Source organism: Mobula birostris, chromosome 6 (genome assembly GCF_030028105.1).
Source record: "Mobula birostris isolate sMobBir1 chromosome 6, sMobBir1.hap1, whole genome shotgun sequence".
NCBI lineage: Eukaryota > Metazoa > Chordata > Chondrichthyes > Myliobatiformes > Myliobatidae > Mobula > Mobula birostris.
The window spans coordinates 136,789,284-136,815,961 of record NC_092375.1 but is presented as its reverse complement, the minus strand read 5'-3'; the positions used below and the strand labels follow the sequence as shown (position 1 = coordinate 136,815,961).

The following is a 26,678-nucleotide window of genomic DNA, read 5'->3' as shown; positions in this document are numbered from 1 at the left end:
AGCCTAAATAATTTTTAAATACTGTTTTATCGCTTTGGTGAACGTACCGAATGTTCCCTATTGATGTAGTTTCAGTGAGATTTGACGATGTTGTATTTTCAAGTTGGGCATTTTATAGTCTGGCAATTGCTCTATTCCCCGCCCTGCCACTGGACTTTGCTTGTTCTTGGCGTCCAATTGCCTGAAGACCTTCAGCAATCAATGGCTTTCTTCCTATTGCTCCAATGTGGCTTTCAGTCCTGTCGTGAGCTGTCTGCTCCTCCCGCCGCCGCAAGCGTGCTGGGACTTGTTAACACCGTCTGCAGGTACCAATCGTCACGCAGATACAGCATACCCTCAACCCTTCCTATCTCTCCAATCTCCTGCGCTCCAACTGCTCCCTCGGGCATCTTGATGCAGTGTCTCGATCTGAAATGAGATAGCCCCGGAGCTGCTGCTCGACCCGCCGTGTTCATCCGGCAGCTTTTGTCTTATTCCACATTCCAGCATCTCCAGACCCCTGTGCGTTCTTGACTGGTGCGTAAATCCGAAGTGTGGCGATCACGCCCCAGGCGTTTCCTTCCAGCAGCTCCCCACCCGCCCATAACCAGCGCCGTGGCGGCGTTGCCGTTTTAAGGGGGGAGGGGGCGTGGCCGGGCGGGGGCGCGCCGGTGGCGGAGGGGTGGCAGACCGGAAGTGCCGCCACACAATAAGTCACTTCGGCCGGAGCGCGGCGCGGCGCGGACTGGACCGGACCGGACCGGGGAGAGCGAGGCGGAGGCGGCGGCGGCGGGGACAGGCAGGCGGTGAGTGGAAGGGAAGAGGGTGGCCGCCGTTTGGTGGTACGGGGGGTGGCAATGGGGATGTGGCGGTGTCTGTGGCAAGCCACACATCCCACCCCACCCCACCCCACCCAAAAGCCAGTCCCTGGGTCACCGTGGCACAGATCTACCGGCCCTTGGCGGCTGTGGGACGGAGATCCTCCGGCCGTCGGACACCGATATTTCTCCCCGGCCGCGATGTAGTGACACCTCTCCCTCCCTACGTGGGCCACTGAGGGACGGAGACTGCGGCCTCTTTCCCGGCTCACCGAGAGACAGACTCACCGTCCCCGGTCCGCTCCGGACACCACAGATATTTCATCTCCCACCCTACATCCCCCCACCCCCACCACCACCTCCTTGGGCCAGTTGAGGGTCCTAAATCCCGCACCACTGACAGACGGAGACCACGCCACCCGTCCCCAGGCTACTGAGGGACAAAGATTTCCCCCTTCTTCCCCGGTCACCGAACTCTCTCCAGTCGCATGGGGCCTAAGTTCTATCTCTTTCCAGGCTGAGAGGCTTCCGTTCTCTGAATCACTGAGGGACAGATTTCTTCTTTCCTAGTTTCCTGCACAAAAGAGATTTGTTTTCCTCCAACACCACCCCTTCCCTCCGGCAATGAGAAATATTTCACTTCTTTTTTCACTCCCTTTCCCCCCATTCTGAGCTCTTGTGGGACAGTGATTCTTCCCACCCTCTCCTAGTTTTCTGGCTGCTAATGATCAGTTTCCCCTCATACACCTCTGAAAAACAGGGATACTACTTTTCCCCTTGCTACTCACCCACAGGCAGCTGCTGTGGGGCAGAGGATTGTCCCATCCTTGCATCACTGAGCTGCCTCCAATTACTGAGGGCCAGAGATGGTCTAGCCCCACCCCTCCGGGCCATTGGGAGGCAAGGGATTCCTCACCTCCACTCCCTGGGGTACAGAGGGACAGATTTTTTTCCCAGCTCACGTCTCCCTCACGTGGACAAATATTTCTTCACTTCCTGGACCACAGATGGGTGACTTCCTTTTTTTCCCCCACCCCTCCCCCCACTCAGGCAGAGGCTGTTTTCCTTCTGTCCACGGAAATTTTATTTATTTATTGAGATACAGCATGCGTGGAATAGGCCCTTCTGGCTCTTTGAGCCCATGTTGCCCATCAACCCCTGATCTAACCCCTAGCCTAATCACGGGACAATTTGTAATGACAATTAACCTACCAACTGTGGGAGGAAACGGTCACAGGGAGAACGTACAAACTCCTTACAGGCAGTAGCAGGAATACAAGAGTTTCTTCTCTCATTTCACTGAAGGGCAACATATTGCCCTTTTCATTTCCCCCCACGCACCCAGAACTGAGGGGCAGAGAATACTCACAAAGACAATGGTGGTTGAGGTGATATTTACAAATGCTCTTTATCAGGAATCACTGGATATCATTGACCATTCTTTGGGGGTGCTAATGCACATCTTTTGCACACCCTTCCACTAAAAGCCAATGACAGAGTGAGCTCTGCCTTCCTGACACCACAGAGGAACTTGTCTCAGTTGATTGAATGAGGTCACTGCAAACATGCTTCTTAAATTAGACAACTGCACAACTCCAAATGCAGTCGTAATTGTTGGAATAACTGCGGTAGGAAATGGCATGGGGTGTGTATCTTTGGCAGCCCTGGAAGCAACTGTCTTTGGTCACAATCTGCAAGTCACAAATCTATTGAGTACAATAATGTCAAACATCTGTTACACATCCAGAAAAAGTGATTCCAATTTACATCTGGTCCTTGGGGTTGTTGCTTGGAACAAGAAACACTTCAATTGGCTGTGCACTTAGGCTAGAGGCTCAATTCTGCTAACTGCAGATCCAAGAGTTTTGGAACTGTTTTGGCTCTGTGGGGGTGTGGGTGATCTAATATTTGCAGTGTTCATTATCATGATTGCTTAAATAGAACTTTTTTTGTCAATTTATTCTTCAGGTTTTGAGCTTGGGTTGCATAGTTTACTTTGAAAATAAGTTTGATGTTGTGTTCAAGTTATTTTCTTAATATTGTCAATGTCAATTTTGTTCCTCCCTCATTTGAAATCATGGCCTCAAACTGAGGTCCAGTTTTTCAATTGCTAGTCAATGTAGTTTTGTTTTGTGCTTAGCAAGTTACTGGCAGCGCTAATCGCAATCTATCCCGAGGTGATGTTTACAAATACTCTTTACCAGGAATCACTGGATTTTATTCAGGAGTAGATTGTGGACTGACTTTCCTCCAGTATTATCATAAATCTTCAGTGGGAGCGTAGTATTTATATCATTCTAAAATCTATAAGGAAAAGAAATTCTATATATTTAATATGTGGTCAGCTGTATTCAACTTTGGCTCAACCGGAGTAGCAAAAGAGTGGTAGTCGATGGGGTTGTCTCTCCGAATGGAGGTCTGTGGCTAATGTATGATGCAGGGGTGTAGTGAACAGCAAGGAAGACTATCAAAGATTGCAGTGTGATCTTGACCAGCTGGGAAAATGGGCTGAAAAACAGAAGATGGAATTCAATGCAGACAAGTGTGAGGTGTTGCACTTTGGGAGGACAAACCAAGGTAGGACTTACACAGTGAACAATAGGGCATGAGGAATGCTTTGGAACTGAGGTATCTGGGAATACAAATCCTTAATTCCTTAAAACTGGTGTCGCAGGTAGATGGGGTCCGCCTATGCTTTTGCAATGAGGGCACGGACTACATGAATTGGGAAGTTATATTGAAGTTGTACAAGGCATTGGTGAGGCCAAGCTTAGAGTATTGTGTGTAGTTTTGTTCACCCATCTACAGGAAAGATTTTAATAAACTTGACAATTTCTAAGGATGTTGCTTGGACTTGAGGACCTGAGTTACGGAGGAAGGTTGAATAATTTAGCACTTTATTCCCTTGAATGCAGGAGAATGAGGTGAAATCTTGGAGGTATACAGAATTATGAGGGATTATATATGGTAAATGTATGCAGAATTTTTTCCTTCTGAGGATGGGTGAGACTGGAACTAGAGGCTATAGGAATAGGATGAAAGGTGAAATATTCAAGAGGGAACTTCTTCACTCAGAGAGTGGTGTGAGTGTGGAACAAGCTGCCAGCGTAAGTGGTGGACATGGGTCCATCTATAGGTGTACTGTAGAGAGCATTCTGATAGGCTGCATCGCTGTCTGGTATGGGGGGGCAGGGGGGCTACTGCACAGGACTGAAAGAAGCTGCAGAGGGTTGTAAATTTAGTCAGCTTCATCTTGGGTACTACCCTACAAAGTACCCAGGACATCTTCAGGGAGCAGTGTCTCAGAAAGGCAGCATCCATTATTAAGGACTTTTCTCACTGTTACCATCAGGTAGGAGGTACAGAAGCCTGATGGCACACACTCAATAATTCAGGAACAGCTTCTTCCCCTCTGCCATCCGATTCCTGAATGGGCATTGAACCCTTGGATACTACTTCACTTTTTTTAATATACAGTATTCCTGTTTTTTTTGCACATTTTTAAAATCTATTCAATATACATATACTGTAATTGATTTACTTTTTTTTTCTTCTGTATTATGTATTGCATTGAACTGCTGCTGCTAAGTTAACGAATCTCACGTCACATGCCGGTGATAATAAACCTGATTCTGATTCTGAATTGTAACATTTAAGATAAGTTTGGATAGACACATGGATTAGGGGCTTGGACAGATATTGTCCAGGTGCCGGTGGATGAGACAAGGCAGAATATTGGGTTGGTATGGACTAGATAGGCTGAGTGACCTTTTCCTGTGTAGTATTCTGACTCTAATAATGCCCTTTATTTATTAACAAGATAGAAGTTGACCAGATAGAAATTTTATTTTGGTTTGAGTATTTCCATTGGGTCGAAGTTAATGTGCCTCTGATTTTAGAATTTATTATTTGTGTTTCTAATCTTTAACTTTCAATGTGTCTAACCTCTTGAGAAGTTTCCCTTTAATAGCTTCAGATTCTGATTTGCATTTGAAAAATTACTTTTTTTCAGGTCGCATAGCAGCAGTTTTTGTATTTGAGAAAATGTTTTTCCTATATTTAGCCTGTACTCTTGCTTATTTCCTCTTGTAAATTACACTCCTCATTTTCTTTCTTCCCCTGGAGGTGGTAACTGGTCCCACAGGGGACGGCTGTTGCATTTTCCCTCAGCAGTTCATGTCTCAACCTGGATGATGTGTTATTGGGATATGTGGGTAAAAGCTTTTCTTATAATTGTCCTATGAGTTATTGATATGTTTTATGTGCCTTTTGAATGGAGAAGGATATCTTTCCCATTTCAGAAGGCAGTTGAGAATGCATCTGTAGATACTTAGTCCAGATTGGGTAAACAAGGCAGATATACATAAGGCCATAGCGATCCAAATTGGTTTTTACAATGGTTCTGGTCTGTGCTGGATTTTTTTTATTCTAGATTTTGCATTTAATAAAAAGCTACATTGGAATGTGAAATTATCGAGACCTCTGGTTTTCTAATTAGTATAACCCCAGTGCTGTCATACTTTAATAAAGTTTGAACTATGATTTTTTATTTATCCTTTTTTTTTCAGTCATGGCATTAAGGTTAGTTCCTGAGCATGTAAAACCTTTATTTCTGACTGTAACCAACTTGATTAAAGTAAGTAACCAAAACCTGGACATACTATGCTGTTCAGATATTTGTGAAATTGTGGCTTTGGTCCCAAAATATCTTAGCCAAAGAGGAAACGTTTTGCATTAATACAGCATCTTATTATTGACTATGCTTGCTCCAAAGTTCTTAATAGAATGTAAAATAGTGTGTAATTACTGTTGTGGAAATGCAATTGGTCACTTGCAAGTAACATTCTGATAACGATCAGGCAATCTGATTTTGTGGTGTTGATTATGGAGCAAATATTTGCTAGCTCATCTGGATTCTGTTCCCCATGATACCTGAGAGGGTAGAGGGTTACGTGTACTTCAGCGGACAGGATTCTGAATATTGTAGCATTTCCTCGTAAGTGTCAGTTCAAACTTTGTGGGGAAATTAGTTCTGTATCAAGTAGTGGATTATGATTTTTTTAAATTGGAACATCTAGGAACAGTGCAATTGATTTCTTGCAGAGTTTAGTTGGGTAGATGTGGAACTTTCTTCTCCGGTAGGGGGTGTTTAGAACCCTGGGGTTCACAGTCTCAATGTAAGGACAGAGCTGAGAAAAACTTATCTACCTAGTAGAGTTTAGAAAACTCAGTTACCAAGTATTTTCAAGACAGATTACGGATTATTAGATATAAAGATGTATGTCATTAGTGCAGGAAAGTGGTACCAAATAAAAGATCAGCTAAGATCTTGCTCAATAGCAGGGAAAATGTGAGCAGTCTGATGACATCTTCTGTTTTTAACGTTGCATGGTGGAGCACGCTGTGACTTTAAAAACTTATTGTGATGGGAGTGAGTGGCTAATAGAACATTCTTGCAGACTCTTGGAGGTGAATTCACCAATATGCTAAAAATATGGACTTTAAAAATCAACAGAAAATTTTCCTTAGTGTCATCACTGACTTGTATATGCTACTGATAATTCAGTCACTCTTATTTATGAAAAAAATGTGCTATTTCTAAACCACTGGCAATTTCCCACTGTCTTTTCTCAAACAGTCTCAATCCATTTTAGTATAGCCAGATTTGAAATCCAGAGCAACTCAAAGGCCTTTCCGATTTTTGGTATTAACTTGCACAAGGATTATCTTGGTTTGTTTGTAGTGCAAACTGTATTTGTATTCATCCTCTTCTGACAAAGTGATGAGGTAGAATTGCTGAACGATGAGGTCTTGCAATGTGCTGATCGACATTTGGTTATTAAGGGTGATTGGTGTTTGGGGAAATTGATAGGTAATATATTAGATTTATAACATGATGTATTATTTTATACCTTTATATAAACTAGAATGAATTTTATGTTTCAGAATGGATTAAAGGAGTTTGAAATGACAGGAAATTTTCTTTAAGTAGGAAATACCACATTACTACAAAGGATAGTGACTTTTGAGGCATCATTATTGGTGTTTTGCAGTGATGCTGAAGAGCTCCAGAATAAGTTTTTTTAACTTTGATGTCATTGACTGGGGTTTACAGTTGCATATAATTGGTGACCGAAAGTTCATATTGCAAGATATTTGAGCAAATCTCAAGATTTATCACCCATATGTAAATGCCACTATCTTGCAAACTGTCTTTTAAATGTTTTATGCGCTGGTAAATTGTAGTGATTTTGGGCAGTGATTGTAGCAAATAGACTGAAACTACACTGGTAATATTTTCAAGACCGAGTAGTCTATTGCTTGGAAGTAATATGCAAGTTCCCATATGCTGGCTAACTATGCCAGCTTTGGGGTAGGACATTATGACTTCGAAAACTGCTAAAGTCTTAATAGGATATTGATAGTGGGGACCTAGCAATGGTTAAATATTGAATGTCAAGAGACATTTGACTGTCTTTTGTCAGTGACAGACATTGGTTGGCACTATGTATCATATGGCTACAATTGTGGGTGATGCTCACAAACTATCAGGTTGTCGCTCTTCGGCAGCCCGTCAAGGTTGAAGGTGACTTGCTTCTGAGCCAGTTCTGTGGGATCCAAGTTAGTGGAAGAATCCATATGGGATCACAGATTCTGCAGTAGATAGGGGAGGCAGTGCTTGACCAAAGGGTTGAATTGTTTGGGATAATGTTCGCATGTTTTCACGCATTCTGTATGGCCTCTACATGCTACTGTTGCCACAATTTGGTGTTTAGTATCAGGCATCTTTTCTACCTTGAGTGATCACGCAACAGGGAGTTCCACAAGTTAGATAGGTACTATATTCATCCCAAAGGAAATTACAGTATCACAATAGCATTAAAAGTGCACCGATATAAATATTAGAAGTGAAGTAGTGAAGTAAAAAAATAAGTTACCACAAACAGTCTAACAGGAGGGGTCATCGCTTCCCCATCTGTAGGTTGACTCGTTATAGAGCCTATTGGCTGATGATAAGAATGACCTTGTATAGCGTTCTTTGGAGCAGCACTATTGTCTTAGTCTATTACTAAAGGTGCTCCTCTGTTTAGCCACGGTGGATGCAGAGGGTGAGAAACATTGTCCAGAATTGTTAGGATCTTCCGTAGGACCCTTTGTTCTTCCACAGCCTCCAGTGTGTCCAGTTTGACTCCTATAACAGAGCTAGCCTTTCTAATCAGGATGTGGAGAGTTGCATGGAAGCAGTGTAAGTGGTACTTCTGCAGTGCTATGAAGTGACTACTTTAGGTTATGTCTTTGAAGCGTATAGGAGGATGTGGATTACTGCCACTGATAGGCCATGAGATTGGCGCTGGATTGCATCTCTGGGAGGAGTTAAAGATGATTAAGGATCTCTGCAATGATTGATTTCTTGGAGAAAGTAAGAAACTTGTTTGTCATTATCCCAGTCAGTCTTGTTTCTTTAGCTTTGTCATTGTTTTTGTATCTTTGTAATCCCCTAGCCTACTTTCTTCTCCAGATTGGAGAGATGAGATAAAAATTTGTTCCAGAAGTACTTTTAGTACCATGTTCTAGTACTTTAGAGATTTTGTTAGCTCCATGTTCTTTGAAGGTAGCAAGATTAGTAAGTAAGAGAGTTAAGGAAAAATATGTGATGGCTGAGCTATAAATTATTAGAGTGGGCAGATCAAGCTTGAGCTCCATAAAGCATTGGGTAGACTGACGCAGGAGCGAAGTGTACAATTTTTTTTACCACTTTATAAGGTGTTAGAATCTAATTCTTCTGAATAAGTATGGGCCTATTTTAGTCAACTCTCTGCACAATTAATCTTCAGGAATTATTCTGAAGAATATGTACAGCTATTGACAATATCATTTTGGAGTGAGGGCCTCCATCAGCCAGAGTTGACCATGGATATTGTGTCCTAGCTGTCTAGATACACAAGCCTGTGTCGTACGATATGGAGAGCAAGCTGTTGCCCATATAGCAAGCTCCTTCTCTGCATGCATCGGATGAACCCAAAGGAACGGCAGAAACCAATACAGTTTAGTACCAGCAGTGTCGCAGGAGTTGGCAGTCAGCTTTGAACTCAATGTAGGATTGCCGTAGGGACTCCAGCTCCGGCCTCCGGGGGAAGGCTCAGGAGCTTGAAGACTCGTACGGCCAGATTTGGGAACAGCTTCTTTCCAACTGTGATAAGACTGCTGAATGGATCCTGACCCAAATCTGGGCTGTACCCTCCAAATACCCGGATCTGCATCTCGGTTTTTTTGCACTACCTTACTTTCCATTTTGCTATTTTCTGTTTATGATTTATAATTTAAATTTTTAATATTTACTAATTTTTACTATTTTTAATATTTTGTATTTGTAATGCAGGGAGTGGGAAGCGCAGAATCAAATATCGCTGTGATGATTGTACGTTCTAGTATCAATTGTTTGGTGACTATAAAGTATTTTTCCTTTAGTTCAGTGTTTACTCCTGAAGCCTTCCCCATGAGTGGGTATAGCCACAGAGCACTGGAGTTTTGAAATCAGAGTTTTCCTTCAAAATGAACTGCCAACCACAGCTGACAAGCCCCATCTGCCAAAGCAACTGGCTTTAAGGTGCCAGTAATCCGCTTTTGCCCCATCTCCTTTTAGTAGAAACTATTTTAGTAGCTAAGCCATGCGTAAAGGCCAGGAGCTGGACTTGGTTGTCAGAGGCTATTTGAGGTGCCATGGAAGCACTTAATAGGTAGTGGGAGCTTGTCCCCATTACCACCCCTGGCTATAATAATCTTAAGGAACCTTTTGGGGTGAAGACCAAGGAATTTACAGAATACAAATGGCTTAACATTAGTACTCTTAACTCCCTTGCACTAAAAGGCCATCATACTGCTTAAACCAAAAAAAAAGATCAATAATGATTTATTGCAAATCTGAAATAAAATTTGTGCTAGAAACACTCAGCAAGTCAGATATCTTTGGGAAGAGAAGCAGCATTTTTGATTGAACATTCTTTATCAAATTGGTGCAAATGAGAAAACAAGCTGATTTTAAGTTGTAAAGAGGACGGAGATGAATAAGCAAAGGACATATCTAAAGTTAGGTGAGGCCACAATTGCTTTGGGAATAAGTTATAAATGAGATCATCTATTTGATCATTTAATGGGGGCAGGTCTGAAAGAAGAATGCAAAATTTCTGAAATGAGGGCACAGAGAGTGAAAACACAAAGGAATGAAAAAGTTGAGAAATTCTGTAACGTAGGATAAATTTGGCAGGTCGGACTATGGTGGTGGAGAGAAAAAAATAGCTGGTATCACAGATGGGCTGATGAGTTCTCACATGAACAGGAAAGTGAATTACTTGAAGTAGTAGAACTCACAGTAGAGCTCCATCTTGCCTGGGTAGAAATTTGAGGTGATTTCTTCAAGCTTACATTAGGCATTGTAAGGAGAATGCCAGAGGGCACAAAAAGATGGATCTGAATGAGTATGGGAAGGAGAATTAAAGTGTTATGCATTAGGAAGCTTTGCAAAGCAGTCCCTCAATCTGCATTTGATTTCTCCACATTATGACTATTGAGTGCTGTGCACAAGATTCGGAAAAATGCAAATGAATTTCTGCTTCAACTGTTTAGGTCCCTGGACTGTCTGAAAGGCCAAACGTAAACAGGCAGATGTTGCATGTCCTGCAGTTGCATAGGAAAGTTACAAAAGAATGTGAATGAATGGTTAAGATGGAAGAATGGGCCAGCATGTCACAAAGGGAATGGTTTCTTTGAAAATTCTCTCTGTTGGTATCTAAATTGCATACTTTTCCAATCAGTTTTGTGTTACCAACGATCATAAGTGAGTTGCACTCAGTCCTTTCATTTATTAACATAGATTGTAATTTGCTCAGGCTCCAGCCCATTAGGATCGAGACAGACTGCCAATTTGAAACTGAACTATTTATTTTCAATTTGTATTCTGTCCAAGAGGCAGTCCTCTAATTATAGTCCCCCAATCCTAGGAGTTCTTTTGTGCAGTCTCAAATCACTCAGATTATTTCTAGGTTGGGACATCTTAATTAGATGACCATTGAGGCAGAGAGTGAGTGAGAGGGCACTTATGAACATTGAGAAGAATGAGATGTGATATTATTTCTTTTGACTTGGAGAGTGAAGAACTTGAATGTGATGAGTTATTTAGTAATGAGGTAAGGTTTTTACAATTTTTAAAATATCTTCAGAAATCTCATCTCAGAGGGCTGTGGATGCTCAATAAAATATTCAAGGGCACTGGAGGAATGGAAAGTTAGGGGACTGATGTAGGGATGTTGGAAATTAAAGATTGCAGGTTTGAGGGACTACATAAATTTAAAATGTGAAATTCCACTCATCTAGACTTGTAGAGTTTAGTTCCAGAGCAAACCAAAGAGAAATTATTTATGAGTCTGGATAATTTCTGTCAGCAGGCGTTTCAACAATGATTTGAATTATGCTGCCTCAGCTAGTTTAGTGTTGCCCAGAATGCTCAGCTGAGGAAAAAAAAGTACAATGAAAGTAGTTAAAGACTAAAAATTCACTTGATAAGTTTTAATATTTTGTTGTGTATGATCTTAAATGTTTGAAAAAACTAACTGGTGATTCATCACATAGAATTGTCTTAAAATATTATCCATTTTCTCCTCCTGCTTGCAATCCCAGGTATTTTTAACTCTCTATCTGACTCTCAAGATGTGCTGCTGTTTCTCCAAGACCATATGGAAAATAATATTCATTTATGTAAAATTGTTTTTAGAATATAATGATTTAAATGCAACTTAGAAGCATTGAACATTAGTAGTTTGTAATTTTGTACACTGTCTACTGTGTTGAATAACAGTACTTAGAAAGCTAGAGAAGCTTTGGTTGAGCAGTAAATAGAATGCAATTGGTGTTGAGACCAAAGTTCATTATAGTTATACTTCAGTTAAATATGCAGTCATCAAAGAATGGAGATTATTGTTCTTAAGTAAAGACATTCCTTCATTAAGAAAGAAAGGCTTTACAGAAAAATGTCAGTGAAAATTTTGTAAATCAAAGCTTTGTAAATAGAGAAATAACTGAAAAAGGATCTGGTGCTTTCCCAGTGTACATGACACGTAACCTCTTCTTGGGCTTCCAGCTGGGTACTGGTATTGATTTTAACTAATGTATCTAATCTAATGTATCGATGATAAGCACCATCATCTTCATTGGGTATGGTGCCAAGGCACGCCAAGTCCGGTGGTATATATACTCAACTCTCGTCCATTCCTCCTGATTGGTTAGTCCTCAAACAGTCAGGTTTCCGCTGTCCCGCCTTGTTTATAAAATTGTATTCCAGTTCTTACCCAGAGCGAGACCTTCATCTTTGTTAAAATTTTTATTCTCTAGTTTTATTTCAATGGCTTCCTTCACCAGGTGGTCCCAAAAGTCCTTGGCACAGCGCAGTAGTTTTGCGCTGTCAAAATCAATCCTGTGGTCATTGTATATGCAATGTTCTACCGCTGATTTCTCCAGATAACCCAAACGGATACACCTCCTGTTCTCCTTGATGCTGGTTTCCACTATGCACCCTGTCTGGCTGATATACACTGCTCTGCATTCATAGGAAATCCCAGGTCATCTTTGGTGTAAGCTGGGATTTAAGCTTCCTTATGGTTTTGTGGTTGGTATTAATCCGTTATTTATTCAGAATCCTGACAATCCTTCCAGAAACCATGGGAATATAGGAAAGAAGGGCAATAGCTATGGGTTCTTGATTTTTCCATCGGTTCTTTAAGGGCCCCAAATGATTTCCTTTGCCTTATAGCCATTCTGTAGGAACGTTGTACGTAATTGTCTTTTTTTCCTCGTGGTGATTCTCCGGGTCAGAAATAATTTTCACATGGTTAAAAAGAACCACTCTCTGTTGGGAGACGTGATGGTGACTGTTATTGTTGAGGTACAAGTCTGTGTGAGTGGGCTTCTGATAGATGTCGTGCCTAAGGCTACCGTCCAATTTACTTTGTATTAGAATGTCCAGGAACAGGAGGTAACCATTCTTCTCCATCTCCATGGTAAATTGAATGTTTGTTTGGAAAGTCCAATAGATTCTGGACAATCCTGCCTTCAAAGTTCTACAGCAGGATCCCACGGATTTGATTGTGAGGATGACCTCTGCTTTACTGAAGAAATTCAGACTGCCAACAGACATATGCAAGACCCTTCTACTTCAGGTACTGGTGCCATCAAGACTTTACAGGCTCCATAAGATACACAAGGAAGGACCCCCCCCCCCCCCCCCCCAAAGACCTATCATCAGTGCAATAGATTCTACGATTTACTCCCTTTGTTGGGGGCTGTGAGCATTACATCATGAATTCAACCGACTTTGTAAAAACGGTAACCAACATGCAGCTGACCCTGGAGGACTTGATGGTCAGTTTTGAGGTGGTGTCCCTGTTCATGAGAGTTTCCATTAAGGACACCTTGGTTCTCCTGCAGTTAAGGTTTGAAAGGGTACTGTTGATCTTTTTGAACACACCCTTACATCGACGTACTTCCTCTCTGGGGAGAACTACCATGAACAGATGGAAGGAGTAGCCATGGGGTCGCCATTGTCGCCAGGTATTGCTAATTTCTACAATGAGGACTTTGAGGAGGGGGCACTGAACATATCGCCTTAATGCCCCAAATGCTTCTTTGATGACACCTTTGTAGTGTGGCCACATGGACTCCAGGCACTCCAACAGTTCCACAACCATCTGAACATCCAAACATTCAATTTATGATGGAGATGGAGAAGAGTGGTTGCCTCCCGTTCCTGGATATTCTAATATGACGGACGCGGGACACGGTGCCTTGAAGAAAACTAATCACACGGACTTGTACCTCAACAATAACAGTCACCATCATGCCTCCCAATGTAGAGCCGTTCTTTCTACTTTGATTAACCATGCGGAAACTATTTCGGACCCGGAGTGTCTCCACAAGGAAATATGATTACACATGATGTTCCGACAGAATGGCTACAAGGTGAAGGAAATCAATCAGGTCCTTAAAAGGGCTGACAAAAAAATCAGGAAACTTAACAACTAGCAGGAGCCCGTCACTACCACCTGTCTTCCCTGTACTCCACGGTTTCTGGAAAGGTTGCCAGGATCCTGAAGAAATAGCGGATTAATACAATCCACAAACCTGTAACCTCAAATCCTAGCTTATGTGGATCAAAGATGACCTATGACTCAGGACAACTGGCGTTTACAGGATTCCCTGTGAATGTGGAGCAGCGTATATCGGCCAGGCAGGGCGCACAGTGGAAACCCGCATTGAAGAGCATAGGAGACGTATCCCTTTGCGTTACCCAGAAAAGTCAGTGGTAGCAGAATATTCCATACGCAATGACCACAGGATTGACTTTGACAGCACCAAATTACTGTGCCGCACCAATGGCTTTGGGACCACCTGGTGAAGGAGGCCATTGAGTAAGACTAGAGAATACAAATTTTAACAAAGATGAAGATCTTGCTCTGAGTAAAAACTGGAATATGATTTTAAACAAGATGGAACAGTGGAAACCTGATTGGTTTGTTCCGCAAATAATCAGGAGGGATGGACGACAGGAGTTGAATATGTATACCACCAAACTAGATGTACCTAGGCATCATCCCTGGTGAAGAAGTTTGTCATGGAAACGTCAGTTAAAATTGACACACGTATCCAGCTGGAAGCCTGAGAGGAGTTTATGAGAGAAATAACTATTACAATTTTGAAATAACTATTACCTTTTTTAGCTAGAGTCATTTCAAAGGTTCTAAGGTACAATTTAATGTCAGAGAAATACAATGTACATTCTGAAATGCCTTTTCTTCACAACCATCCACGAAAACAGAGGAGTGCCCCAAAGAATGAACAATAGTTAACTGTTAGAACCCCAAAGTCCCCTCCCAGCTCTCCTCCCTCCCATGCGTAAGCAGCAGTGAGCAACAATCCCCCCTCCCCCCACCTGCAAAAAAAAAAGCATTGACACTGCCATCGAGCACAGAAGTGTGAGCAAAGCAATAGCAAAGACACGGACTTGCAGTTACTCCAAAGACTTTGCGTTTCACCCGGTATTCAACATACCACAGGTTCTCTCTCTTCCCTAAAAAGGGAGGAAGAGGTGTCTTCATTTTCCCAGCGAGCAGGGAGACATAACAAACAACTTGCTGGTTTATGATGTTAAAAGTCTGTTACGTTGCTTTTTTTTCGAGCTCCGTACCTGAAGATTGCAAAGATCCAGGGTCTCCAGCCACACAGTCGCAGATAACCCGACTCTCCTGAAGACACATGGGTCTACTGTAACTCCTTCAGAGGCAATTATGTGCTTTTACAATGTGGGAAAACCCTTATAGACAGCATAGTGATAATGGTTTAGTTACTTTTCTGTACTTGCTCGATAGGATCTTGATTTGAGTCCTATATATTGGTCTAGATCTTGTGTCCCTTGAATGTGTTTGTAAAACAATGGTGTAAGTTGCTGAAAAATAGGGAATATTAAATTGACCCTGAAGTTTTTTCTTGCAAGCTTCTGTTCCTTAATCATTATTTCAGAGTCTTGTTGGTTGCTTGTACATTGAGTCAGTTGCTTTCTATAGACTTTTGACATTGAAATATATTTAGGATTAAGAAAATGGCAAAATATCAAAATCCTTATTCTCCTTAGGATTGAGAATGATTTGCCTCTCCTCCTGAGCATTCTGAGGCGAGTGTTGGGACCAGCAGTTACTACAACAGATGGGCCAGGAGATGCTTTGTAAATTAGAAATAAAAACAAAAAATGCTGGAAATACTCAACAGGTCAGGCTTCATCCATAAGAGCAACAGCTACTGTTTCAGATCGCAAACTCTTCATTAGAACTGGAAAGGAGACAAAAAAAACTTAAGCTGCCGAGGAGGTGTATGTGGGTATGATAGTGTAAAACCAGGGTGACCATGGGATAAGCTGTAAACAAGGTTTTACCTATCAGAAACCTTTTCCCTCACCCACCCTCCGTACAGTTTAACAAATTTGCTTTATTTTCTCTTAGTTCTGATGAAGGGTTTGACTTGAAATATTAACTATTTTTCTTCCCACAGATGAGGATTGGGCTGCTGAGTATTTCCAGTATTTTCTGTTTATATTTAAAATTTCCAGAATCTGCAGTTTTTATATAAAAATCTTACTCATTTTAAAATAAAACTGCTTTAAAACTCATTTTCCTTTGAGAACCATGGCTTCAAATCATGTTTAAACCTGGTTGGACTTAAAGAACATTTTAGCCGAATTAACAAAAAACCTGTTGTGAATATTATTTTCTCATGTTGTTCATGTTCAAGACAAAGCAATCATATTTTGGATATGTATTTATGTGAAGTAAAGGTTGAGATTATATTTTCTGACAATGTGTTATTATTTTCTTTTCACCTTTGTTCTGGTATTTTGTTTATTAAAGTTTAATCAGCTTTTTAGTTGGTGGCAAAATTTTCCTTTTCCATTGTGTGGAACCAAGTCTCTTAGAGCAACAAGTTTCCAGGTTTACATAAGAATGTAAGAAATAGGAGCAGGAGCAGGCCATTGAGCCTGCTCTGCCATTCAATAAGATCATGGCTGATCTGTCCGTAAACTCAGCTCCATCTATCTGCCTTTTCCCCATAACCTTTAATTCCCCTACTATGTAAAAACCTATCTAACCGTATCTTAAATATATTTGGTGAAGAAGCCACAACTGCTTCCCTAGGCAGAGAAATCCACAGATTCACCACCCTCTGGGAAAAACAGTTTCTCCTCATCTCCGTCCTAAATCTTCTCCCCTGAGTCTTGAGGCAATGTCCCATAGTTCTAGTCTCACCTACCAATGGAAACAAGTTTCCTACTTCTATCTTATCTATCCCTTTCAAAATTTTGTATGTTTCTATAAGATCCCTTCTCATTCTTCTGAATTCCAGAGAGTATAGTCCCAGGTGACTCAATCTCTCCTCATAGGATAACCCCTTCATCTCTGGAATTAACCTGGTGAACCTCCTCTGCACTGCCTCCAAAGCCAGTATATCCTTCCTCAAGTATGGAGACCAGAACTGCACACAGTACTCCAGATGCAGCCACATCAGTACCCTGTATGGTTACAGCATGACCTCTCTGCTCTTGAATTCAATCCTTCTAGTAATGAAGGGCAACATTCTGTTTGCCGCCTTAATAACCTGTTGTACCTGCAAGCCAACTTTTTGCGATTCATGAACAAGCGCTCCCAAGTCCCTCTGCACAACAGCATGCTGCAATCTTTCACCATTTAAATAATAATCTGCTTTTCTGTTATTCCTTCCAAAGTGGATGATCTCGCATTTGCCAACGTTGTATTCCGTCTGCCAGACCTTGTCCCACTCACTTAACCTATCTATATCCCTCTGCAGACTCTCCACATCCTCTGTACAGTTTGCTTTTCCACTCAGTTTAGTGTCATCAGCAGATTTTGCTATGCTACACTCAGTCCCCTCTTCCAAATCATCAATGTAAATGGTAAACAGCTGTGGGCCCAGCACCGACCCCTGCGGCACCCCACTCACTACTGACTGCCAACCAGAGAAACACCCATTTATACCAACTCTCTGCCTCCTTTTCTGAACAAGTTTATTATTTTATATGCTATTTAAAGAAATTCAATGTGATGTCATAATTGAATTTTGAGTTTGGACACCATTTAATATCACAATTTATTTGTGTTTCCTGTATAAATGTATAGATTGCATAGTTATTTACATATTTACATGGAGAAGTAATTTTCCATAAGGTTACTTTCTTCTGTCATTATTCCTTTCATTTTTATCACTCTACCTTTTGCTGTTTGAACATGATTAATGTGACTCAAAGCAATGTTAAACCCACTTAATTCTTGCATGGAGGTTCAATTAAGTACTTGGGGCATCATGGGCTATTCAGCTTTCAAGGTAATGCATCCTCGAGTCTTTGCATAACTACTTCAGGATTGTGGGAATTCAGCAGGCTTGGTGTACATTTGATGAACTGGTACATTTTTGAGGGAAGTCAACTAAGATTGTGCTCTATCTAGTCCACTCACACAATCTTTTCATGGGTTTTCCCATGATTACCTTTAACTTTTGAGATTTAAATGATTAATTGATTTGGAGGTTCAGCTTCCAAGACAATGTTTTAAGATGGAGCTCTGATTAGGTCTTACCAACATCTGAGACAATCCTCATAAAACTAGATTGGTTAAATGGCACTTTTGTAGGTGTTTTTAAAAGAAAGTTAACAAAATATTACGTTAAAATATATTCATTCTGTTAGTTTAAGGTAGTTAACTGAAGATGGAAAAATTAAAAAATTACCAACATACATTTAACACTTTCATCAAATATCAAGTTCTTCCAATGAATGAGGCTCTGCTACTTATGCCAGACTTGGCTTGCATAAAGTTGATGACTTAATACCAAGTGCCTCTGACCTTTAGTCCTGCATGTCTGTTTTCTGTTGCTGGACTTGGATGCACTGCCATCTAGCTTCCAGCTTATCACTTGCTCTCAAGTATCTCAAAAGTTCAAAGTATAGAGTAATATTTATTATCAGACTACACAATGTCAGCACATATAACCCTGAGCTTCTTTTTCCTGTGGGCATACTAGACAATTCTATAGAATTGTAACTATAAGCAAGATCAATGAAAGAGCAAGTAGAGCATAGAAGACAAATCCTGCAAATACAAATATAAATAAATAATGAGAACATGAAGTAGCAAGGTAAAGAGTCCTTATAGTAAGATCATTGGCTGAGGGGTAGTAACTATTCTTGAACCTGGTGCTGCGAGTCCTGAGGCTTGTACCTTCTACCTTGATGGCAGCAGCAGGAAAAGAGCATGGCATGCGTGGTGAGGATTTTTGGATGCTGCTTTCCTACAATAGCATTTCACGTAGATGTGGTCTATGGTTGGAAAGGCTTTACCCATGATATACTGGGCCAAATCAACTGCCTTTTGTTGGATTTTCCATTCAAAGGCATTGGTGTTCCCATATCAGGCTGTAATGCAGCCAGATAACACACTTTCCACTACACATCTATAGAAGTTTGTCGAAGTATTTGATGTCATGCTGAATCTCCATAGACTCTGAAGGAAGTAGAGGTGCTGTTGTGCTTTCTTTGCAATTACATTTATATAATGGATCCAGGGCAGGTCCTCTGAGATAACGACACACAGGAATTTCAAGTTACTGACCATCTCCACCTCTGATCCTCCAATGAGGACTGGTTCATGGACCCAGATCTGGTTTCTCTCTCCTGAAGTCTATAATCAGTTCCTTGGTCTTACTGACATTGAGTGTGAGGTGGTTGTTATGACACTTCTCAGCCAAATTTTATATCTCCCTTTGGTATGCTGATTCATTACCACATTAGATATGACCCACAACAGCGGTGTCATCAGCAATCTATACACATGCATCAAATTTAAGAGGTGAACTACTCTGCAGGAAGGATGTTGTTTGTGGTTTTCTAACACTGGCCAGGGTAAATGTGAGTCAGACCTTGTAAAACACTGGTACCTATGGTGTAGAATTAAGTAGGCTCCTGCTCATTCTCAGCGCCAGTATTGGTTTTATTTTCTTCTGATGGTTCTCACATGAAATTCTCTTGACCAATATTCAGTTGCTGATATAGATACTTTATTGATCCCAAATGAAATTACAGTGTCACAGTAGCATTACAAGTGCACAGATATAAATGTTAGAAGATAAGTAAGAAAGAATAAAAAAAAAGTTGCCTTGAACATTCTAACAGGAGGGTGTCATCCCTTCCCCGGCTGCAGATTGACTCATTATAGACCCTAGTGGCTAAGGGTAAGAATGGCTTCGTAGTGCTCTTTGTCTGTTAATAAAGGTGCTCCTCTGTTCAGCCAAGGTGGCATGCAGAGGGTGAGAAACATTGTCCAGAATTGCCCAGATTTTCCATAGGGTCCTTTGTCCTCCCACAGTCTCTAGTGTGCCCAGTTTAACTCCTATAACAGGGCGAACCTTTCTAATCAGTCTATTGAGCAGGAGGTTGAGCCTGAGAGGAAAAATGGTGGAGCAGACCCAATGGGCCAATTGGTCTAATTCTGCTCTGACATCTTACGGTCTTATTATAGGAAGGTATCTTCATGAATTTGTAGTTATTAAATGCAGTTATGTGTCATGTGTTTTATAACATAGGACAGGGGTCCCCAACCTTTTTCGTATTGCAGACCGGCTTCATATTGACAATATTCTTGCTGACCGGGGGGGTAGGGTTGCCAACGTACAAGAGTAGTAGTCAAATATGTTGGGTTTACCCCGAGAAAGACTACAATGACCATGAAGCCTTGCGCGGGCACCAGTACGCATGCGTAACTTGCGCATGTGTTTACGTGCCAATTTCTTAAAAATTGTTTTTGACGATTCTGCTGGCGGCGGCGGCGGTGGGGTGTGTTAATCACGACCGGAATATAGGTGAAAAGTGACTAATACACTCAATTTCGTTTCTAAAAGGGTTTATCTAACAAATTTAATATTAAACACACAGCGCATATTTTCCTCGCATGAATATAGCGATAAGACAATTATCAGGGGAGGACGGGAGCTTGAAGTGTTGAACGAACTTCCAGTAGAAGTGGTAGAGGCAGGTTCGATATTATCATTTAAAGAAAAATTGGATGGGTCTATGGACAGGAAAGGAATGGAGGGTTATGGGCTGAGTGCAGGTTGGTGGGACTAGGTGAGAGTAGCGTTCGGCACGGACTAGAAGGGGCAAGATCGCCTGTTTCCATGCCGTAATTGTTACATGGTTATATAAGTCACTTATAATAGCATCATAACATTTTAAGTAACGTTTGGATATCAAACACAGTGCATATTTTCCTCATATGAAAATATAAAATCATTGCAATGCACCAATATCGCTGAATCAGTGGGAGCCCTGGGCTTGTTTCTCTGCAACAACACGGTCCTATCGAGGGGAGTTGGGGGACAGCGATACTCGAAGGGGGTTCCTTATGTCCAGTCTATTCCGCAATTTAGTTTTCGTTGCATTCATTGCAGAGAATATCTCAGGATATTCGCCCTTGACTTTGATCCAGAATGCCCGCAGAGATGTTATGTCAAACATATTTCTCAGCCTGCCGTTATTTGCAAGCTCGAGGAGTTGATCTCCTTCCTGCGCTGACATGGATGACGCGCAGGTAATGACCTCGCGTGCGTTCAAGCTCAACAGTAAGCGTGACAGAGAATGAGGAAAGGTGCAGCTGACTCCTATCGCCAAGTCATATTGTTTCTTCGCGGCCCGGTACCGGTCCACGGCCCGGTGGTTGGGGACCGCTGACATAGGACATAGAACAGCACAGCATATTGCAGGCTTTTTAACCTACTCCAAGATCAATCTAACCTTTTCATCCCACAGAGCTCTTCATTTTTCTTTCATCCATGTGCCTATCAAAGAATCTGTTTTCCTTCAACAGCATTGTTCATAGTTTTGGAATTCATGACTAACCCTCAACAATTACCACCCCTCAACCACCAGGCTCTTGAACAAAAGGGGATAGCTACACTCAGTTAAGGACTCGTACATTATTATTTCATGCTCATTATTTATTGCTATTTATTTATATTTGCATTTGCACAGTTTATTTACAGCTAGTTCCTAATGTTTACAGTTCATGATTACTGCTCTATAGATTTGCTACGTATGCCCACAGAAAAAGAATCTTAAGGTTGTATATGATGTGTATGTACTCAGATAATAAATTTTACTTTGAACTTTGGCTGGTATCGTTTTCACTCTTGATTTGCAGTCAGGCTGGGCTAGTAATATATGTGGAAAGAACAAACCAATAAATTTCATCATAAAACCTTGGTATTCAATGGAGCCCTTCCACAACCAATTATGATAAGGCAGCCTGCAGTACTTGGGAGTGTAAAAGTTGTACAGGGCGGTGTAATACATTTGAGGTGAATGGGATAACAAGTACCACCTTATTACAATTAGAGGTGTTACAACACCCTACAGAAAGCTTCATAAGTCATTTCACATTGATTTGTTATAATTTTGAACAAATATATACAATCTGGCAGGACCAAAGGTGGAGCACTGTGGAAGAGCTGTAGGGCAGGTGGCAGAAAAGGAGTGCCGGGGCAGGAGGTGGCATGGGTGCAGACACACTCAGTCCTGAGACATCAGGCAGGGTCATTTAATTCCAAACAATTGGTTTATTGATCATTACAGAATGTCTCTCCCAATCCCTCCCCTCTCCCTTCCCCTTTTCCCAACCACGATTCCCTTCTCCCTGCCCCCTTCCCCCTTCCCATTCTCAGTCCACAAAAGGATCAGGTTTATCATCACTCACATATGTCATGAATTTTGTTGAGGCATCAGTGCGGTGTAATACATAAAATTACTACCGTACTATGCAAAAGTCTTAGGCACCCTAGCTGTATACATGTACCTAAGACTTTTGTACAGTAGTTTTTTTTTGGAAACAAATAAATTAAATGTTGCAAGATTAGTGATTTAGTTTGTGGACTGATTACATCTTCCATTGGCATTTAATTCTCTGATTTGAGCCGAGCAATATTTGTTTATAGGTTGAGTTTTTAATCACTTAAAGATTATTTCCCTCTGTCTCCCTCCCTTGCCTACAGCGTGTAATATGTAAGCACAGAATCAACTTCCACAAGTTTTAAAGGTGGACTTCTCATCACCATTTCACGTGATACCTTTGTGGCCTATTTGTGATCAGTTTGATTATGATTTAAGAGTGAATGAAAACTTTGTGCAGTTAGAAATGTTTTAAATTCTGAAGTATAATCACTAATTCCATGCCACGTCATTCTAATCAGGAGTGGAATTTCATTTGAGTTGAGTCTTCAGTTCTGCATCTAATCCATCATTAACGTGGATTAATTTTAGTTACATGGCATTGCTCGTCTATAACCGTAACAATATTGTTCTATAATTGAAAGTTAAATGTTTCTTTTTTACCTTCTTATTTGGAAGCTTAGTTAATGTAATCATTATATGTGGACATCTAAAATTCTCCATGTATTTCATGTAGTTGGACAGAAACCTTTAACGTGTATAACAACACATTCATATTGTTGAAGGAACTTGTTAGGTCAGGTAACACCAATGCAAATGAATAAACTGTGATGTTTTGGGCCTAGACCCTGTATCAGGACTGGAAAAGAAGTGGGAATAACAATGGGGGGGGGGGTAGGGAAAGGAGAACAAGCTAAAAGATGATGGGTGAAGCCAGGTGGGTGCGGGGAGGAGAGATGATGGAAGAAGCTGCAAGGTGATGGGTAGAAAAGGTAAAGGGCTAGAGAAAAATCTGATGGGTGAGGGGAGTGGATCAAAGGAGAAAGGGAAGGAGGAGGAGCACCAACGGGGAGCTGAAGGCAGACAATGATAAAAATTAAGAGACAGATGATGAGAAGAGGTAAGAGGCCAGGGTGTGGAATTGAGTGGGGGGGGGGGAACTACTGGAAGCTGGAAAAATCGATGTTCATGCCATCAAATGGACGCTACCCAGACAGAAATGAGGTGTTGCTCCTCCACCCTGAGAGTGGCTGAGTGGCTTCATGGTGGCAGAGGACATGTCAGAATGGGGATTGGAATTAAGATGGTTGACCATTGTTTAATTCTGCTTTTTTGTGGACGGAGTGTGCACAATTTTCATTGCTCTTCATCCCAAAACTCGTAAGCAATAATTATAGCTGGTAAAAGTAGTTCTTTCTGACAAAAACATTTATTTAGTTATGGAAGTGTTGTATTCCATTGCGAGTGGGAATGCACCTTGTGACCCTAAATTTCTAGCTTCTAGGAGCTGTGGAAATTGAAAATGTGAAACTCAACCATCTTTCACCATTTGAACAGGCATAGTGTAAAAATCCAATTAGATTACAGCTGATCTGTATCTTAATCTCCATTTGGTTCTATAATTCAGTAGGGAAAATTATATTTTCCATTGGCCTTTAAAGTGAATATTTTTGTCTTTGATTCTGAAAGGAGAATCTCACTGCTTCCTGCATGAAGCTTAATCAGAAATAGAAGTGGGCCAAGCTCTTGATTCTCTGTTATTCAAAATGATAGGCTATCTTGGGTTTCAAGTTTATTTTTCCCCACATAATCCCTCCTTTTAAAACTATCATAACCAAGGCAATATTTGAATTAAGCAGAGCTTATTAACTCATGATACAATGCTGGTTTCATCATTAGAGTGGTAGGCTGCAGCTTATTTTCTCACTGATTTGCTGTGATGTGTTTTGGGAGTGCATTGGAACATCTGAGTATTGAAATAATGGAAGAGAATTACTCAGTCAAGTTTGCAGATAGTGTTAAGTGGCACGGTAAGTAATATTGATAGGAAGTAGATGTGCCAAGGTCATTAATTGTGCATCAACAAAATTGCAGATGAGATTGCATGTGAATAAAAATTGAGATTAAATAAGTGGAGTTTAGAATGAGGTAATCTCATTGAGACACAAGACACTACGAGTAACTGACATTGTGAATACTGGAGGGACTCAGCAGGCCAGGCAGCATCCATGGAAAAGGGCATACTGTAGTTGACATTTTGGGTCGAGACCCTTCATCAGGACTGGAGAAAATTTCTAAGCATACTAAGAAGCTAGAGAGGTTAGGATTGGGGACCAGTCATTTAGTCAGTGTTATATAGCACAGGAGCAGGCTCTTCAGCCCATTGAGTCTGCACCCACAATTAAGCCCCTATGCATACTAATTCTGAATTCATTCCCTTTTATTTTTCCCATGTTTCCATCAACTCCCCCTCCAGGTTCCACCATTTGTCTACACACCAGGCACAATTTAAATTTGCAAATTAATCTCCTGACTTGCATGTCTTTGGTATGTGAGACGGGGTGGGGTGAAATCAGAGCGCCCAGAGGAAACCTATCCAGTTATAGCTAGAATGTACAAACTTCATGCACAGCCATGATTCAACCCAGGTTGCTTGAGTTGTAAGGCAGCAGTTGCACTAGTTGTGCAACAGTACTGCCCTATGACTGAATTAAGGAGGAAATTTCATTGAGGATTGTGAGTCTTTGGAAGTTTATCTAAAAAGGGCTGTGAACGGTGAGTCATTCTGCATATTCTGAATCTGTCTTGCTAAGACTCTAAGATCTGAGGCATCGTCTAAAAGAAAACGAACATCCCTTTAAAACTGGCATTTCTAAAGCTAGACGGTGCTGTATCCGTGGAATTGATTGCCATAGAGGGCTGTAGAGACCCAGTCATTGGGTGTATTTAAGGTAGAGATTGATAGGATCTTGATGGGTAAGGGGATTAAGGGTTATAGGAAGGCAGGAGAATGAGGTTGAAGAATATTAATTATAATTGAATGGTGGAGAAAACTCTGTAGGTGGGATGGTCTAATTCTGCACCTATATCTTATGACCTTGTGGTAGATTTTTAAGAATATAAGAAAATAGGGGGAGGGGTTGGGGTTATAGGAAAGGGCTTTGAGGCCTGTATTTAGATTAATGGTGGAGCAGGCTGGAGGAACCATAGCTATTCTTTTATTTTCTTATTCTCACTTAATGATTAGTTTGGCATTGGGAAGGCATTTGCTGGTTTCAAAGATCTATTAAAATGTCCTCATTGATTTTATTTACCTTTTATAAAAATTGTATGTATTATTCTCAATGATTGAGTAATTGTATGCACTGCCTACCTTCAAATTTCACAAGAGACATGCAAAGCCTCGTGCTAATAATTTCACTTCTTCTGATGCTTGTTGAGTTTAGAATATAGAACACTATAGCATAGTCTTGGTCCTTTGGCACACAATGTTGTGCCTGTATTTTATTCTATTTGAAAATCAACCTAGCCCTTCCCTCCTACACAGCCCTCTTTTTCTATTTTCCGAGTGCCAATTTAAGAGTTTCTTAAACGTATCTTGATGTATCTGCCTTTATTTACCACCAGCCCTGGCGGGGAGTTCCATGCACCCACCAGTCTGTTTATTTAAAAAAAACTTAACTTCTGACATGTCCCCTAAACTTTCCTCCATCACCTTAAAATTAAGCCTCCTCACATTTGCCATTTCTGCCCTGGGAAATATATCAGGCTATTCACTCAATCTATGCCTCTTATCATTTTGTACACCTCTGTCTAGTCAACTCTTGTCCTCCTTCACTCCAAAGAGAAAAGCCCTAACTTACTCAAGCTATCCCCATAAGACATGCCCTCTAATCCAGGCAGCATCCGGGTAAATCTCATCTGCACCCTCTCTAAAACCTTCTCCATCCTTCCTAAAATGAGGCGATCAGAACTGAACACAATTTTCCAAGTGTGGTCTAACCAGGGTTTATAGACCTGTGTACAACACGGCTTGTGAACTCAATCCTCTATTAAAGCACATGGTATTGGGGGTATGGTGTTGAAGTTGATAGAGAATTGGTTGGCAGACAGGAAGCAAAGAGTGGGAATAAACGGGACCTTTTCAGAATGGCAGGCAGTGACGAGTGGGGTACCGCAAGGCTCAGTGCTGGGACCCCAGTTGTTTACAATATATATTAATGACTTAGATGAGGGAATTAAATGCAGCATCTCCAAGTTTGCGGATGACACGAAGCTGGGTGGCAGTGTTAGCTGTGAGGAGGATGCTAAGAGGATGCAGGGTGACTTGGATAGTTAGGTGAGTGGGCAAATTCATGACAGATGCAATTTAATGTGGATAAATGTGAGGTTATCCACTTTGGTGGCAAGAACAGGAAAACAGATTATTATCTGAATGGTGGCCGATGAGGAAAAGGGGAGGTGCAACGAGACCTGGGTGTCATTGTACACCAGTCATTGAAAGTGGGCATGCAGGTACAGCAGGCGGTGAAAAAGGCAAATGGTATGCTGGCATT

The 26,678-nt window shown here is 41.2% G+C and overlaps 1 protein-coding gene across 5 annotated transcripts in view; it reads left to right on the top strand.

The window, feature by feature from the left end:
* Positions 1-663: 663 nt before the first annotated feature.
* Positions 664-26,678, top strand: part of raph1a (Ras association (RalGDS/AF-6) and pleckstrin homology domains 1a) — a 206,489-nt gene continuing 180,474 nt past the window's right edge. For all 5 annotated transcript variants that reach the window (XM_072261418.1, XM_072261416.1, XM_072261417.1 and 2 more), the window contains exon 1: positions 664-785. The gene's annotated coding sequence lies outside the window, so the exon portion shown is untranslated. The remainder of the gene's footprint in view (positions 786-26,678) is intronic.